This window comes from Nyctereutes procyonoides, unplaced genomic scaffold (assembly GCF_905146905.1).
Source record: "Nyctereutes procyonoides isolate TBG_1078 unplaced genomic scaffold, NYPRO_anot_genome, whole genome shotgun sequence".
In the NCBI taxonomy this organism is placed as follows: Eukaryota; Metazoa; Chordata; class Mammalia; order Carnivora; family Canidae; genus Nyctereutes; species Nyctereutes procyonoides.
The window spans coordinates 22,114,504-22,130,396 of record NW_026575133.1 but is presented as its reverse complement, the minus strand read 5'-3'; positions in this window follow the sequence as shown (position 1 = coordinate 22,130,396).

Genomic DNA, 15,893 nt, shown 5'->3' with positions numbered 1-15,893 from the left:
GGAAACTACTGAGGGCTTTGATGCGGTTCAGTTAGGGCTTAGTTTGATTTGGTCAGGGCGAGGGGGGCACTTGTGGGTTTGGGGTGACCTGCCAACCTGGCTGTGGCCTGGTTGTCCTGCCATCGCTTTGTGTCCAGGCCTCTCCTGTGTCAGGCCCCAGGCTTGCTGTTCACCTATGCAGAGTCCTCATGCCACCCGAGAGCCACCTCCCAGGAGAGGTGGTGCTGATGCTGGAGAACCACCCCCTCGCCATCGACTCCATCCTGTGAGGGCGTCAGCCCCTCTGCAGAGGGAACATAGGAAGGAAAGTTGGCCTGAGATTCCAAATTTAAACAGTGGGTGTGAGAGGCTCAGGCCCAGGTAGAAGGGGCAGTAGAGGGTGATGAGGGCATGAAGTCCACCTGTGTACGCCAGGTGTGTTCCTTCTTCCGAGGTTGCAGGCGGGGCTCCTCTGGGAGGTCTGCACAGAGCCCTCTCCAGAGGAGGAAGAGGAAGAGGAGGAGAAGGGCAAAGGGACCAGGTGACCCCTCCCTGCCCCCCTGCCGGCCTGGAGGGCTTTGCTACCACGCCAGGAGGGATTGAGAACATCTACATCCCTTCTCCAATGGAAGGATGGAGGCTGTAGTGAGGGCCAGAAGGACCCTTAGACACTGGGCCCAGGGCAGGAGGTGGCCGGGTGGTTGGACAAGCGGCAGCTGCAGTGTGGGCAGAGTGTGGGTGCTGGCATTAGTGGGGTTTGGAGTAGGAAACCTCTGGAACCCACCTAAGCTATCATTTGTAGGAAACTGATTGAAGAAATCTGTACAGCCACACAGCGAATACCATGCAGAGCAAGCGTGAAGGGACAAATCTGTATGTGCCGACACAGACCCCATGTCACCATGCATTGCTAAGTGCAAAAAGCCAGGTGGAGAGTAGTCTACGTAGCCCTCATGTTATTAGTAAGACAGAAAGGAATAGATATGCAGAGGATACCTCCAGAGGGCTCCACAGGAAATAAAGACTCTCTTCCACTGGTAAAGGGGATAGTTCTCACAAAACAGACAAATGACAAAAGAAAAAAGAAAGACAAGAAAGAAAAAAAGAAACCGTGGGGTCCATGGAATCAGACAGACCTGGGTTTTGAGTCCTGGTTATATCACTTACTGGCTGGATGCTTTCTGGTAGATTCTTTTACCTCTCCAAACCTCAGTGTCTTCATCTGTGAAATAGGGATAATAATCATAATGAGTAGTAGAGAGAATTGGGTAAGAAATGCACTAAGGGGGCACCTGAGTGGCTCAGTGGTTGAGTGTCTGCCTTTGGCTCAGGCCGTGATCCAGGGATCCTGGGATGGATTCCCGCATCGGCCCCCCCACCCCGTGGGGAACCTGCTTCTCCCTCTGCCTGTGTCTCTGCCTCTCTTTCTATGTCTCTCATAAATAAATAAATAAAATCTTTAAAATAGATAAAAATAAATAAAATAAAAAGAAATGCATTAGGGGCAGCCCTGGTGGCCCATCAGTTTAGCGCCGTCTTCAGCCCGGGGTGTGATCCTGGAGACCCAGGATCGAGTCCCACGTCGGACTCCCTGCGTGGAGCCTGCTTCTCCCTTTGCCTGTGTCTCCGCCTCTCTCTCTCTCTCTCTCTCTGTGTCTGTCATGGATAAATAAATAAAATCTTAAAAAAAAAAGAAAAGAAAAAGAAATGCATTAAGCACATGCCCCCCCCCGAAGTATTGTTAATATTATCTTTATTAATAAAGACCCCTCACATAGGCCACTGTTCCTTAGAGGCCTGAAGGAAGTGGAGACCTCCTTTTTCCTAAGAAATTTGGTTGGGGTGCTGTGAATGTCCCCCGGGCGGTCAGTGGGCAGGCAAGTCTGAAACCAGGTGGTCTCTCCATTTAGGGGCCATCGGGCTCTGACTGACTAGTGGGCATGCTGGCGGGACACTCACACGTGTCACTGGGCTCGGCGTCTGGGGCCACAGGGACAAGACCAGTCCCCACCTTCCATGGGGCCGGCACGGTGGAGGACACAGGAAGAAAGTAGCTCCACCACCAGCCACCGTGCAGCTCACTGAGAACAGCACCCTCCGTGCCCACTTTCCTGGCTCCAAGCCAGGGATGATCTCTAAGCCTGCCTACCATTTGGAGCCAAACTGTAAAGTGCTTTGCAAAAGACACCAGATCTCAGAAGAAGCCCTTTCCCCAAGATCACACAGCAAAAATATTGAAAAGTTGTCTGTTTCAGGGATTTGGATGACTCACAAGGGTTTGTTTGTGGGGAGAAAAGCTCTGTTGCTAGAATAAGTTTGGGGCAACCAGATGTTCTGCTGCACTGCTTCCTCTCAGGACCTGGCTTCCTAGGGAACAGATCATTAAAACATAAAACAGGGAGGACCCTGGGTGGCTCAGTCAGTTGAGCACTTGATTCTTGATTTCGGTTCTGGTCATGATCTCAGGGTTGTGAGATCAAGCCCCACATCAGGCTCTGCACTCAGTGTGGAGTCAGTTTGCCTCTCTCTCTCTCTCTCTCTCTCTCTGCTCCTCCCCCCACTCTCGTGCAAGCCCTCTCTCTCAAATAAATAAGTAAAATCTTAGAAAAGAAAAGAAAGGAAACAGGGATGAAACCTACAAGTTCCAAACAGCAAGCTGGGAAATGGCCTAAGCTGGAAAAGGAGAAAGAGGGGCCCCTTCAGATCTACTCCTACAGAACCCCCAACAAAGATGGGGTTCCATTGGGATAGCAAGGCAAGACACCTCTGTGACCACCAGGAGCTGGTGATACAAGCGTGTGTGTGTGTTTTTTTAAAAGATTTTATTTATTTATTCAAGAGAGACACAGAGAAACAGGCAGAGGGAGAAGCAGCCTCCATGCAGGGAGCCTGATGCGGGATTCGATCCCAGGACCCTGGGATCATGTCCTGAGCTGAAGGCAGATGCTCAACCACTGAGTCGCCCAGGCGCCCATGAGTGTGGTTTTGACCTCGTAGATATGTGGGAGGAATGGCTCTCGCTGTGCTTGGATTCTGTCCAGGAAGAGAGGAGTTCTCGAGAATTCAAGAGCATCACCACTGTCTTCACAGCCCAGGCTGGCCCAGCCCGGCCCCAAACCATGGCCAGCCCTGTGCATCTACACTCCATCCACTTCTCTGTCTTTTCTTGAAATCGCAGATCACACATCATGTCATCTGTAAACATTTCAGTGTGCATCTCCAAAAGTTAGGGACTTTTAAAAGAAACATGACCACAGCAATATCGTCACACACACACACACACACACACACACACACAAAGAATGGAGTTTGTAAAACATGCCACTGCATTCTCTAATAAAAATAATAATAAACTGGGGATCCCTGGGTGGCGCAGCGGTTTAGCGCCTGCCTTTGGCCCAGGGCACGATCCTGGAGACCCGGGATCGAATCCCACGTCGGGCTCCCGGTGCATGGAGCCTGCTTCTCCCTCTGCCTGTGTCTCTGCCTCTCTCTCTCTCTCTCTCTCTATCATAAATAAATAAAAATTAAAAAAAAATAATAATAAACTAACATTTACTATTTGCAGCATTCTGGATTCTCATTATATCTTATTGAAACCACCCACCGCCCTGCCCTCTGAGGTAGTGAGGAACTGGAACACCCTACCCAGAATTTCAACACTGGCTGCCCACAGAGTGCCTGTACTTCCCTCCTACTTTAATTTCCATTTTCTTATAGGTTAAATAAACACTTTTCATTTTGAAATGATAGATTCAGGATCCCTGGGTGGCGCAGCGGTTTGGCGCCTGCCTTTGGCCCAGGGCGCGATCCTGGAGACCCGGGATCGAATCGGGCTCCCGGTGCATGGAGCCTGCTTCTCCCTCTGCCTGTGTCTCTGCCTCTCTCTCTCTCTCTCTCTCTCTGTGTGTGACTATCATAAATAAATTTAAAAAATTAAAAAAAATGAAATGATAGATTCACAGAGAGTGGCACAGAGAGTATGAAGGCGTCTCTTGCACCCTTTACCTGGTTTCCCCCAGTGGCTGCATCTTATGTCATGAGAGAGCAACAGCAGGGCTGGGACACTGACATTGGTCCAATGCGTGCATCTAGTTTTATGCCTTTTTATACGCATGTAGGTTTGTGTAACCACCACGGCTACCAAGGTACAGAACTATTCCATCATCACAAAGATCTCTCTCACGCTGCAGTCACCACTCCCCATCTCTTCGCCCAAGCTCTGAAAACCTCTAACCCGTCCCCCATCTCTATAATTTGAGACTGATGCATAATCCCCTTGAGATCCATCCAGGTTGTGAGTCTCAATACTCCCTTACTTTTTATTGCTGAGTACTATTCCTTGATACCGGATGTGTGACAGTTTAATCATTTGCTTATCAAAGGGCATTGGTTTCCCTGCTTTATTGTTTTCTCCTTAGTATTTTTGACAGACTTTGTATTTATTTATGTGTATTTTCCATACCCCGTCTGGAAGGCAAGCTTTCTTAATGCTGGGAATTTTTTGCCTCTTTTGTTCCTTGTTGCATCTCTAGGGCCAGCGACTGGGCCTGGCCTGCAGTAGGCGCTCAGTAAACACTTGTAGAGGGAATGTTGCATGGGTTTTACGGAGGAAGAGATTTAGATGGAGGAACCCTAAGTGACCTGCGCAACGTCCTGGAGCCAGTAGGTTGCAGGGCTGGGTCTCCCAGCAGCTCTCTTGGCTCAAAGCCCCAGGCTCAGCCCCTTGCCGGCCCCGCTCCTTCTCTCTGGCCAAGCATGGGCAAAGTGGTTCCCGTCTCTGTGTTTCCCTTGGCTTAAAGGACCCCGGCAGGGGTTTTCAAAATGGAACTTTACTGACAACCCGCAAAGCCAAAGGGAAATAAACAAGGGAAACGTGAGGACTTATAAAATGTTGAACTTGTAAAATAGAATCTTTTTTTCTTTTTTTTATAAGGAGTGTGAGGATTTTGTGGATAAAGCACCTAAAATGCTTCAGATATGCCTGAGACATAACATAAATGGAATAAACACTACTCGTCTCCTTTCCTAGTTCGTTTCCTAAGTTCCCAGAGCGGCGTGGGGTGCTATCGGGGCACAAGAGTATAAGAGGCTATCCACACCCTTAAGGAATTTATAATCTACCTGGGGAGACAAGGAGGTAAAATGCTTGGTATATAGTGAAGCACAATCTGAGTGTAAGACACTATTAATATAATGAATATATTGACATCAGTTACTGCATTTGTTTCCTATTTCTGCTGTAACAAATTACCACAAACTTAGTAGCTTAAAACAACACACGTTTATTATCTCTTATTCTGGAGGGCAGAAGCCTAAAACGGGTTGGCAGGGCTGTTGGGTGGCACAGCAGGTGGGGAAAGGTCAGCTGGAAACTGCCAATACTTGCAGTGCTCTGTGACCTATACTGGCCTAGAGTACATTGATAAAATATTTTTAAAATAATAATAGGGATGCCTGGTGGCTCAGTGGTTGAGCGTCTGCCTTGGGATCAGGGCGGGATCCCAGGGTCCTGGGATCGAGTCCCACATTGGGCTCCCTGCAGGGAGCCTGCTTCTCCCTCTGCCTTTGTCTCTGCCTCTCTCTCTGTGTCTCTCATGAATAAATAAATAAAATCTTAATAATAACAATAGTAATAGTAATAGTAAATGAAAACCACAAATGAAAAAAAACCTCCCACAAGGAGGCCCTTCCCCCCCCCTTGGACTCTGGTCATTTGTCTGTGCTGCTGCACATCTGTCCTCCTGGCCCCTAGGTACCCGGTAGGATGGAAGACCCTTGACTGCAAAGCAACACAGGGGAGCTTTCCAAGGTGAATGAAACATCCTATATCTTGATGTTTATCGAGATAACATATCTCGATATGTAGATTTGTGACTGTATACGTTTGTTAAAACTCAATAAATTGTACGCTTAAAATTGTTGAATTCTATTGTATGTAATTATGTGATAATCGAGCCGATGAAAAGAATTCTCGGGAGGGCTTGTTAAGCAGCCTGACCTCGAAGCACTTGCCAGGCTCGCTGGTCTACGCTGAAGATTGGGGTAGGACTCCACAGCCCCGTAGACACCTCCCTTTGGCTCTGTAACCAGTTCTCCTCCCCTCCTCCTCCTCCTCCTCCTCCTCCTCCTCCTCCCTCCTGGGCCACTGCTCGATGGACTTCTAGGGCTCTGGGAAAGGGCCCCAGTCCCCAGGTGTCGAGAAAAAGGAACTGGTCCCATGTTAGCCCAAGACACACCAGAAGCTCCTGGGCCCGCCCGCAGGGAGTCGTGCAGAGATGAATCGGGGGGTTCAGACGGAATGGGACGGGCTCTTGCATTCAGTCGGCAGCCCTCGGGTGCCCTGGGGCAGCGGGCCGAACCCGGGGTCCCTAGTGGACCCAAGCAGGCACCTCCGCCAGGCACGCCCAGCTCAGTCTGGAGACCCCGGGCAGCGGTCGTGGCAGCTGGTCCGGGCAGCAGGCTGGGGCCCGGAGAGCACCTGCCAGGGACTGGCTGACTCACACAGACCCGGTGACCTGACCGGCCGGGGCCCCAGGCCTGCGCCCCGGGGATGTTGGGCGTAAGGGCTGGTGCTCTGCCCTCCTCCCCCTCGCTCTCTGACCCCAGCGCGGCCCTCGGGGATACAGGCCACCCCCGTACAGTTTCCTCCAGCTCCTTCCATGATCCTGGCTGCTTGAAACCATATACATTGGGTCCTGGAGATCAGAAGCCGGCGAGGGTGTCACTGGGCTGACATCAAGGTGTCGGCCCAGTGATGCTCGTTCCCAGGATCCCAGAGGAGCATCTGTTTTCTGGCCCCTTCCAGCTTCTGGAGGCTGCCTGCACTCCTGGGCTTGGGGCCCCCCTTCTCCACCTTCAAGGCCGACCAAGGCCAGTCAGGTCTTCCCCACATTGCTCTGACACAGGCTTCTGCCTCCCTTTCCACTCCTTTTAAAAATTCATTTATTTGAGAGAGAGAGAGAGAGAGAGAGAGAGAGAGAGAGAGAGAAAACCTGCGTGTGGGGAGGGGGCAGCACAGCACAGAGAGAATCTCAAGCAGACACCCCACTGAGCATGGAGCCCATGGGGGGCTCCATCCCACGACCCTGAGATCATGTCCTGAGTCGGAACCAAGAGTCAGATGCTCAACCGACGGAGCCACCCAGGCACCCTTGTCCTCTTCTACCCTTAAGGACCCTTGTGATTACATCACCCACCTCCTGACCCCCCGTAATCCAGAAGAGCCTCCCTATTTTAGAGTTAGCTGATTGGCAGTCTTAATTCCATCTCAGCCTTAATTCCAGCTGGCATACAGCAGGACATTGTAGAAGTTCTGGGGACCACTCTCCTGCCTGCACACTGTCAAGGAGCTCGTGTTCTAATGGGGGAGAGACTTAGCAACAGCTGAGTTCAACACCGCCTGGGTAAGAGCTCACAGGGAGCATAGCTGACCCAGGCAGGCCACCCCCCACGTCTCAGAGAGTGACCGACCGAATCTATCTGGGAAGGGGAACTTTTGCAAATGCAAAAACAGAATCATCTGCCCAGACTCCTTGCTCTTGACTGGGCATTGACATAATGACGTTGAGCTCCAGAGAAGAGGACCTGAATGACAAAGGGAGTCAGTCCGAGGGTGGCGCGGACCGGGGCACAGCATGTGCAAAGGCCCGGAAGTGAGAGAGGAGAGGTGGTGATGGGTAGCTACAGAGGGCTCTACACATCGGGAGACATGGCTAGCTTGGGCTCTGGAATGAGCATCGTGTCTACAGCCCTCTGCCCGTCTTTGAAGCGCCCCTTTTTACATGTACCAAGAAGAAAGCCTGGGGGGTGGCCATCCACAGAGCAGAGCTTCATGCGTCAGACCCTTCCCAGGCTCGCCCTCCATCTGGGCCCGGGCCCCCCTGCCAGGGCTCCCACCTGAACACGGCACAGGGGTCTGGGGAGGAAGGCCCCGGTCTTTCAGGCTTCCCTCCTCCCCGACAGGAGCCCCTGCATCTATAACAGAGCCCCCTGAAGGTGGGACGCAGGATGAATTACATCACAGGGTGGGAGGACACAGCCTGAAACTGGACTGAAAATGCATTCCTAGGACCCGAAGATGCAGAGCCAGCCCTTCCCAGGGGCTTCCCAAGCATGCGCCCCTGGGCCCAGCCTGGTCTCGAGGTGGACCCTTTGCTGGCAGTGGCCCCAGAGCCCACCTACCTCGGCCACCCACGTCTCAAACATTAGTCACACAGAAGATTGGTCTTGCATCCAACTGGCCACTTTTGGCCACGAGGGCAGTTCAAGAACCTGCACCCAGACGAGATCCTGAGGGGCTCAGAACGTTCTCTGCCTTGGGAGGGGCTTCAGCACAAACCCCCTGGTGGGTTTCACCTATTCCCCACGTGACAGCCTCCAGATCTGCTCCCAGACTTCACAGGTGTGACCAGTAGGGACCGATAACCAACCCCCACATCTCAGAGAGCCACTGAATCTCTCTCTGGGAAGGGGACCCTTTGCAAATGCGAAAACAGAATTCTCTGCCCAGACTCCTTGCTCTTGACTGGGCGTTGACGTAATGACATTGAGCTGCTTCTTGCCCTGGCTTCCACGCCCCACGTGGAGCCACGGACGGGATAGACGAGCAGGCTCTGTGGCAAAGCTGGCCCTGCCGGTTACATGGACTGGCAGGAGCGTGGAAGCTTTGCTCTACTGAATGAATCTGTTACCTGATTTGCTAGTAAATGTGTCTGCAGCATCCCCTCTGCCTCCACTCACTCTCTGGAGGCCATCCTTCACTTGGGGCAAACCCTTGGGGTGGGGGCTTGCTGATTCTTCGTGTCACATTATAGGGAGAAAAGGCCTTTAGAGGGATAAGTTTTCTGTCTTGGTTGCTGTTTTGAGAATGAATTAGAAGGAGGCAGGTTCAGGGAGAGGAAGATCATTCCCCTGCTCCTGGCGCATCTACTGGAAGGGCCCCTCCCCTCCTTGGTCAGACACACCAGGCCCCCACCCGTCTTTGAAAAGAGGCATAAATAATCCAATAGGAGGGATCCCTGGGTGGCTCAGCGGGTTAGCGCCTGCCTTCAGCCCAGGGCGTGATCCTGGAGACCCCAGATGGAGTCCCACATCGGGCTCCCTGCATGGAGCCTGCTTTTCCCTCTGCCTGTGTCTCTGCCTCTCTCTCTCTCTGTGTCTCTCATGAATAAATAAATAAAATCTTAAAACAAAAAATAATCCAATAGGGGAGTTAAATGAAATCATAAAAAATGCTCACTTAAACCCAGGGAAGGCAGAAAAAGGAGAAAAAGAGAAACAAAGAACGGAACAGATGGAAAAGAGTTAATAAGACGGTAGATTTTCACCCACCCATATTTATAATTATTTATTTAAAAAATATTTTATTTAAATTCCAGCTAGTTACCATACAGTGTAATATTAGTTTCAGGTGTACAATACAGCGATTCACACACATCACCCAGTGCTCATCACAACAGGTGCACTCCTTAATCCTTATCACCTATTTCTCCCGTCCCTCCGCCTACCATCCCTCTGGTCACCATAAGTGTGCTCTCTATAGTGAAGAGTCTGTTCCTTGGTTTACCTCTCTCCCTCTTTCTCTTCTTCCCCTTTTGTTCATTTGTTTCGTTTCTTAAATTCCACATATGAGTGAAATCATACAGTATGTGTCTTTCTCTGACTGAATTATCTCAGCATTATACTCTCTAGCTCCATCTATGTCATTGCAAATGGCAAGATTTTGTTCTTTTTTATGGCTGCATACTATTTACTGGAATACACACACACACACACACACACACACCACATCTGCTTTATCCATTCATCAGTCAATGGACATGTGGACTATTTCCACAATTTGGCTATTGTTAATAATGCTGTTATACACATTGGGGTGCATGTGCCCCTTTGAATAAGTATTTTCATTGCATCCTTTGGGTAAATACCTAGTAGTGCACCTGCTGTATAATTATTTTCAGTGTGATTAGTTCAAACATACCAGTTAAAAGAGAAAGATCATCTGATTAGATGAAAAAGCAAGACCCAACTCTAGGTGGCCCATAAGAAATCCACTTTAGTTATCAAATAGTTTCCCCAGGCTTGCTGCGTTTATTTTCTCCCAATAAATAGCTCAAAAATCTATTTGCTTTGAAGATCTCTACTTCCAAGTTTGGGCAAAAATCAAGTTCAGTTTTTTCCAGGCTTAGATGAGCTCCATGATACTGGGGTGCGAGGTTTTGCCTTCCCCAGTGTTATCTTGTGTGTAGTTTACTTTGAAATACTTTATAGTATAAACAGCAGAATAATACATGTGGAAATTAACTTCAGTCCACACTCTTGCTGTGCATATTCAGCTTACTCAGACCCTCATCGGGAATCCACGCGCCCAGGGTGGACGCAAGTGCTCCAAATATGGTTGCCCAATCTACACCCGAGGGCTGACTTAGCAAAAGGAGGTTAGAGATCATTTTGTACGAGGAAATGAGTGATGCTCAGAGATGTGGTTGGCTAGAAAGACTGGCAACTCTAGCCTTTTAGGAATAAGGAATAGGAATCCTACAAACCCGACAATTCTTACAAAAAATCCTGCTGGGGTTTTGATTAGAATTGCCTGTAATAAAAAAAAAATAAAAAATAAAAAAAAATTAAAAAAAAAGAATTGCCTGTAATCTATAGTTAAAATGGGAAAATGTGTATCTTTATAGTACAGTCTCCCAATTCATGAGCATGGCATATTAAGAGCTTTGATTTCTTTTAGCAATAATTTTTTAGTTTTAGCCTAGAAGTATTTTACATTTTTTTTTGGTTAAATTTAACCTTGGGTGTTTTATGGCTTTTGATGCTGATAATTCTTAAATTTCATTTTCTGTTTGTTGCCAATATAAAGGTGTACACCTGATTTCGATAGATTGACTTTGTGTCCTGAGACCTTGCCAAATTTTTCAGATTTCAAGTGTGCCAGTGTTGGGCTTTTGTTTTGTTTTGTTTTGTTTTGTTTTCACTAGATCCTTTGGGTTGGTTTTTTTTTTCTTTTTTTTTTTTTTTTTGGTATACAATTATGTTATTTCTAAATAGATAGCTTAACTTATTTTCTCCCAATCTTTATGTCTTTCAAACTCTTTTTCCCTTAATACATTGCTTAGAACCTCTAATTTGATATTAATTAGAAGTCCTTCCCTTTTTCCTGCTTTTAGGGAAGAATGTGTTCAGAATTTCACTACCAAATATGATGTTAGCTCTAGGGTTTTTTTTGTAGGTGCTATGTCCAGTCAAGGAAATGCTCTTCTATTTTAAATTTTCTGAGAGTTGTTATCATGAATGAGTGCTCAGTTTCTTTTCCTCAAATGCTTTTTCTGCATCTTTTGAAATGATTATATGATTGTTCTTTGTTCTGTTAATGTATTGAATTATGTAGATAGGTTTTTTTGAATGTTAAACTAAACTTTGGTTCCTGGCATCAACTCCATCAACTCTTTGAGTGACAAATGGGACTTGATGCTTTTGCATTATTTATTAGTTTCCAAAATAACCCATTAGTTCTCTAGACTTTTCTAAAGGTGACTAATGGGATTTTTCTTTAAGAAAATATTATTTTGAGCTCCTGGATTTAAACACACTTGATGTGTTAATCTACATCACTTGTTACTCTTACTAAGGCTCCGATTGCCCCTTTTAGGTCACCAGGTACTCCTTCAAGTTGTTCCTCGAGTGTTTGGGACACAACCCTCATAGTTTTTGATAGCATCCTTGTTTTCCAGGATGACAAGACACTCCAGGATCCTCTTGGGCATTTCCTCCTCCAGACTTGGAATCAGTCATTTCTCCAGGAGTCCTGGTTGCTTTTAAGTGGGAAGTGGTTCTGAGGCCACAGTCTGGGCGCCACGGTCCTCCTGCCAGCATGCTGGTCGTTGCTTCTAATGAGTACATACTTTTTTAAAGTTTTTTTTTTTTTTTTTGTATTACATAGCTTTTACTTAGCTTCTGTGACTTTGTTTTTATTATTTTTCCTTATGTTGAAAACTTGTCCTAATGTCATAACTTGTTTTGCTCTATCATATATAATAATTGCAGAATAATAATACCTATATTATTACTAACAATATGCTTAGTGAACATAGTTTAACGTTCTTGGGCAGTTCTTAGGCTATGTCCCAGTATAAGAATGCATCGTCACATTTCTGTGTTTTAAAGTCACTCGGAAATGCTTTCTGTGTGATTATGCCACCAACTGCATACCCAGATAGATTTGTTTTACTTGTGTTTTGATTTTTCGGGATTGCTTTAAAAATGCTTAGTTTTGTCTTGTAATTATCTAGGGGCGCCTGGGTGGCTCAGTCGGCTAAGCAAATGACTTCTTGATTTTGGATCAGGTCATGGTCTCAGGGTCATGAGATCGAGCTCCACATTAGGATTCACACTGGATGTGTGCTTAAGATTTTCTCTCCCTCCCTCTCTCTCTCTCTAAAAAAAGAAGAAATATATATAATTATCTAACACGTTTACACGTGACTGTTAAATTTTCCTTGAGCCCTGTGCTCCTGGAGAACAGAGATGGTTAGGGGAGTCCCACTCGCTGTTTTGTGTTTTGGGAAAACAGCAGAAAAACCACCCTTCCCCTTAGGACTCAGAGAAGACCCAGGGATGCTCCACCCCCTACCTGTTTGTTTACAGCCCTCCAAATTCCCATCCTTGGTCTCATAAATGATTAGCTGAACCGCCAATCCCCACTGATCATCCGAACAAAGTGCTAGCCAACCAAACGTCAGTTCAGTTTCTCTCCTTGCTCCAGGACCCTGCAAACTCTGGCCCATCTTCGGCCTGAGCCAGCCCTCACAGGGTAAAGCATTCTCTTCTAGAAGGATCTGGGTGTGGGGCAGTGGGAGCTTTGTTTACTCCTGTCCCTAAAGCAAACCCCTTTTTGCCTGACCCCGGAGACTTTGCAGATCTTAGGGTCACAGCGTCCTGCTTCTGTTGTATCTCTACCCATGACTGTGAAAGTTCCTTTCGAATAAAAGTCTCTTATCACTAAAGCCAGATTTGTTTTTCGTTTGATATTGCTTCCAAAGTCAAATATACGAGGCACACTCAGCAGTCTGGCTTTTATATCTGTCCCCTCGCCCTGCCCCCTGTTGGCCATCTCTCCCTACAGGTAACTATTTTTTTCAGTTTTGGTGTATCCTTTCATTTTTAAAAGCGTGCGGCAGTACAATGATATACTGTTGTATCCTTGCTCCTGTTTTATATATATATATATATATTTTTTTTTTTTTCCTTGCTCCTGTTTTAAAGAGCAAGGGCGGCCGACTAGACGCACCGTTTCCCGATTACAGGCAGGAGTGTCAACCACCTGAGCCTCTGCTGTCTGCAGAGCCACACTGCCGGTAGGTGTGTGTGAGATTGTGTGTGAGATTCCAGTGAGATTTCCAGGAGGTGAAAACACTTTGTGAATCAGCCACCCTCAAATCTGAGGTTCCATCTGAATCACCGGGTGGGCCTGTTACCAGCTCCCACCCCAGAGCTTCCGATTCCATCCAGTGGAGGCTGAGAACACCGATCTCACAAGTCCCCGGGGTTGTGGCTGCTGCTGGTCCAGGGCCCGACTTTGAGAACCGCTGGTAGGAACTCCCCTCCAGGGCAGCGCAAATGTGTGTGTTAATAAGACACCTGTACCTGTGCCTGCAGTGCCGAAGGGGACAGCAATGCGAATGGAGGTCCTGGTTTGACCACAGACCCTGGCTTGATGTTAGGGCTTAGGGCTCTCTTCCCAAAGGGTAATCCCGGGACCAGCAGCTTCTCCGGGGAACCTGTTGGGAATGCAGACCCATGCTCAGATCCACTGAATCAGAATCCGTATCTTATCAGAATGCCCAGGTGGCTCTGTGCTCCTCGAAGTGTGAGAAGTCCTGCCCTGTGCCCTCTGGTTCATCAACCAGGGGTGGCCGACGTCCCCCTGAGATACAAGGTCCAGGAGGGCAGGGGCTTTGTCTGATGTGCTTCTGAGTGCTGTGGGTAGAGTAGGAGTTCTCCAAACATCTGCTGCAGGACTGCGTAGGGAGGAGAACTCACCCTCTGGCTGACTGGCTGGGCCTCTTTCCTGCTGCTTCTCCTGAGGCAGTGGGGCCAGGGCCCGACACCTGCTTAAGGCCGATGATGAAGTGGCGCCAGGCGTCCTGGCCAGTTGCACTGCGAGTGTCTGGGTGTCTGCTCCTGAGGCCCTGACTTTCCCTCCTCTTCACCATCTCCAGGAAGAGCAGTTAGATCCCAATACCTTATGGGGCACCTGGGTGGCTCAGGGTATGACTCTGGGGTCCCGGGATTGAGTCCCGCATTGGGCTCCCTGCAGGGAGCCTGCTTCTCCCTCTGCCTATGTCTCTGCCTCTCTCTGGGTCTCTCACGAATGAATAAATAAATAAAATCTTAAAAAAAAAAGATCCCAATACCCTAGGACATCCCTCCTAGAGGGAGAGCGGCCTGGAGCTCCTTTGTGCCCTGGGGATGCCCGCTTTGAAGCTTGCCTGGAAATGAATGAGTTGGAGATCATTTTGGTGCCCTCACGTACTAAATCTACAGCTTTCTGGGGTTAGAGGAGGGCAGGGGGCTGAGTCGGTGGAGGAGGTGAGGGAAGGGCACCCCCTGCTCCCCATGGGCCCGGGAAGGGGACAGAGTTTGGGCAGAGGCAGTAAATGGTGGGGAGGGTGGCTGCTGTGGGGCTGGACTTTTTCAGACCGTATGTCCCAGGAGGATGGTGCCTTCTGTCTGCCGGGGCGGCTGGTCAGGCAGCAGAGGTCTCTGGAGAGATGTAAGAAGGTACCAGAGAGTCCCTTGTGATGGGACTCCCGGGGTCTGAGGTTCAGGGTTAGCCCTTTGCCCCCATGGACTCCCTCGTGGTCGGAGGGCACGTGGCTTTGGGCAGGGCTGACCCGTAAAGGGTTAGGAGCTGGCATCTTGGGGGCGACAGCCACGTGCAGGAAGAAAGAAATGCAACGCTATTTTCATTAAGGATTTATTTCTCTTAAAAAAAAAAAAACAACAACAGTGGTTCGATCTAGATACAGCAGCACAGTGACGTATTAGATGGAACGTACAAGATTCAGAGCAGCAGAACAAAAGCCGTTATGGTCAGGAATGACCTCCAAAATGGAACTAGTTTCATTCATCATCAATGTAAAAATTTCCCTGAAAAAAAAAATAGAAACCTTTGGATACTAGAAGGATTATTATTTTAACACTACCAACAGCCACTAAGCTCTTCTAATCGAGAACATTCGCTTTTGCTCTATTACAAAAATGACTTCTTGGTGGGCTGGAGAAAGCCACCTACATTCTCCTTTTAGGAAGCATCTTTCCGTCCCCGGGGAGAGCTAGCTTTTCAAATGTCTTAACCACTGTCCCCAGCAGGAGACCAGCCGGGAACCTGGCCGTCCTGGTGGGTTGTGAAAGCCAGCGGGGGAACAAGGCTGCCCTGTCCTGGTCCCTTGTGACAGAAAGAAGCGAGCTCTCTGCTGGTGGTGGCTCCACTCCGTTGCTTCAGAATGCGCGGAGCTGTCCACGCCTTTCCTTTCCAGGCCGAGGCTCTGAGGTTGGGAGGTCCTGCCCCAGAGTGGGGGGTGAGGAGACCAGGAGACCACGCAAGCGCCCTCGGAAGGTGCAGGTGCCCATGCAGGTGCTCGGGGCAGCCCGGGAGGAGGGCTGATGGCACCCGAGCGGTGCTTCCTCTCCATCTCGGGGTGCTGGGGGGCTCCCGATGGCCCACGAGGCCGCCGTCCCCTTTGGCCAGCCCGGGGCATCAGATGCGAGGAGGTCGCGATGCTCCCTCTGTAGCGAGGTCTGGGTGGCGGCTCACGTGGGCCAGTCGGTGGGAAACCGATGCCCGGGCCTTTCCGGGAAGGACAGGGCTGCGGAAGAGCAAGGACGAGCTTGGGCGGCGGCAG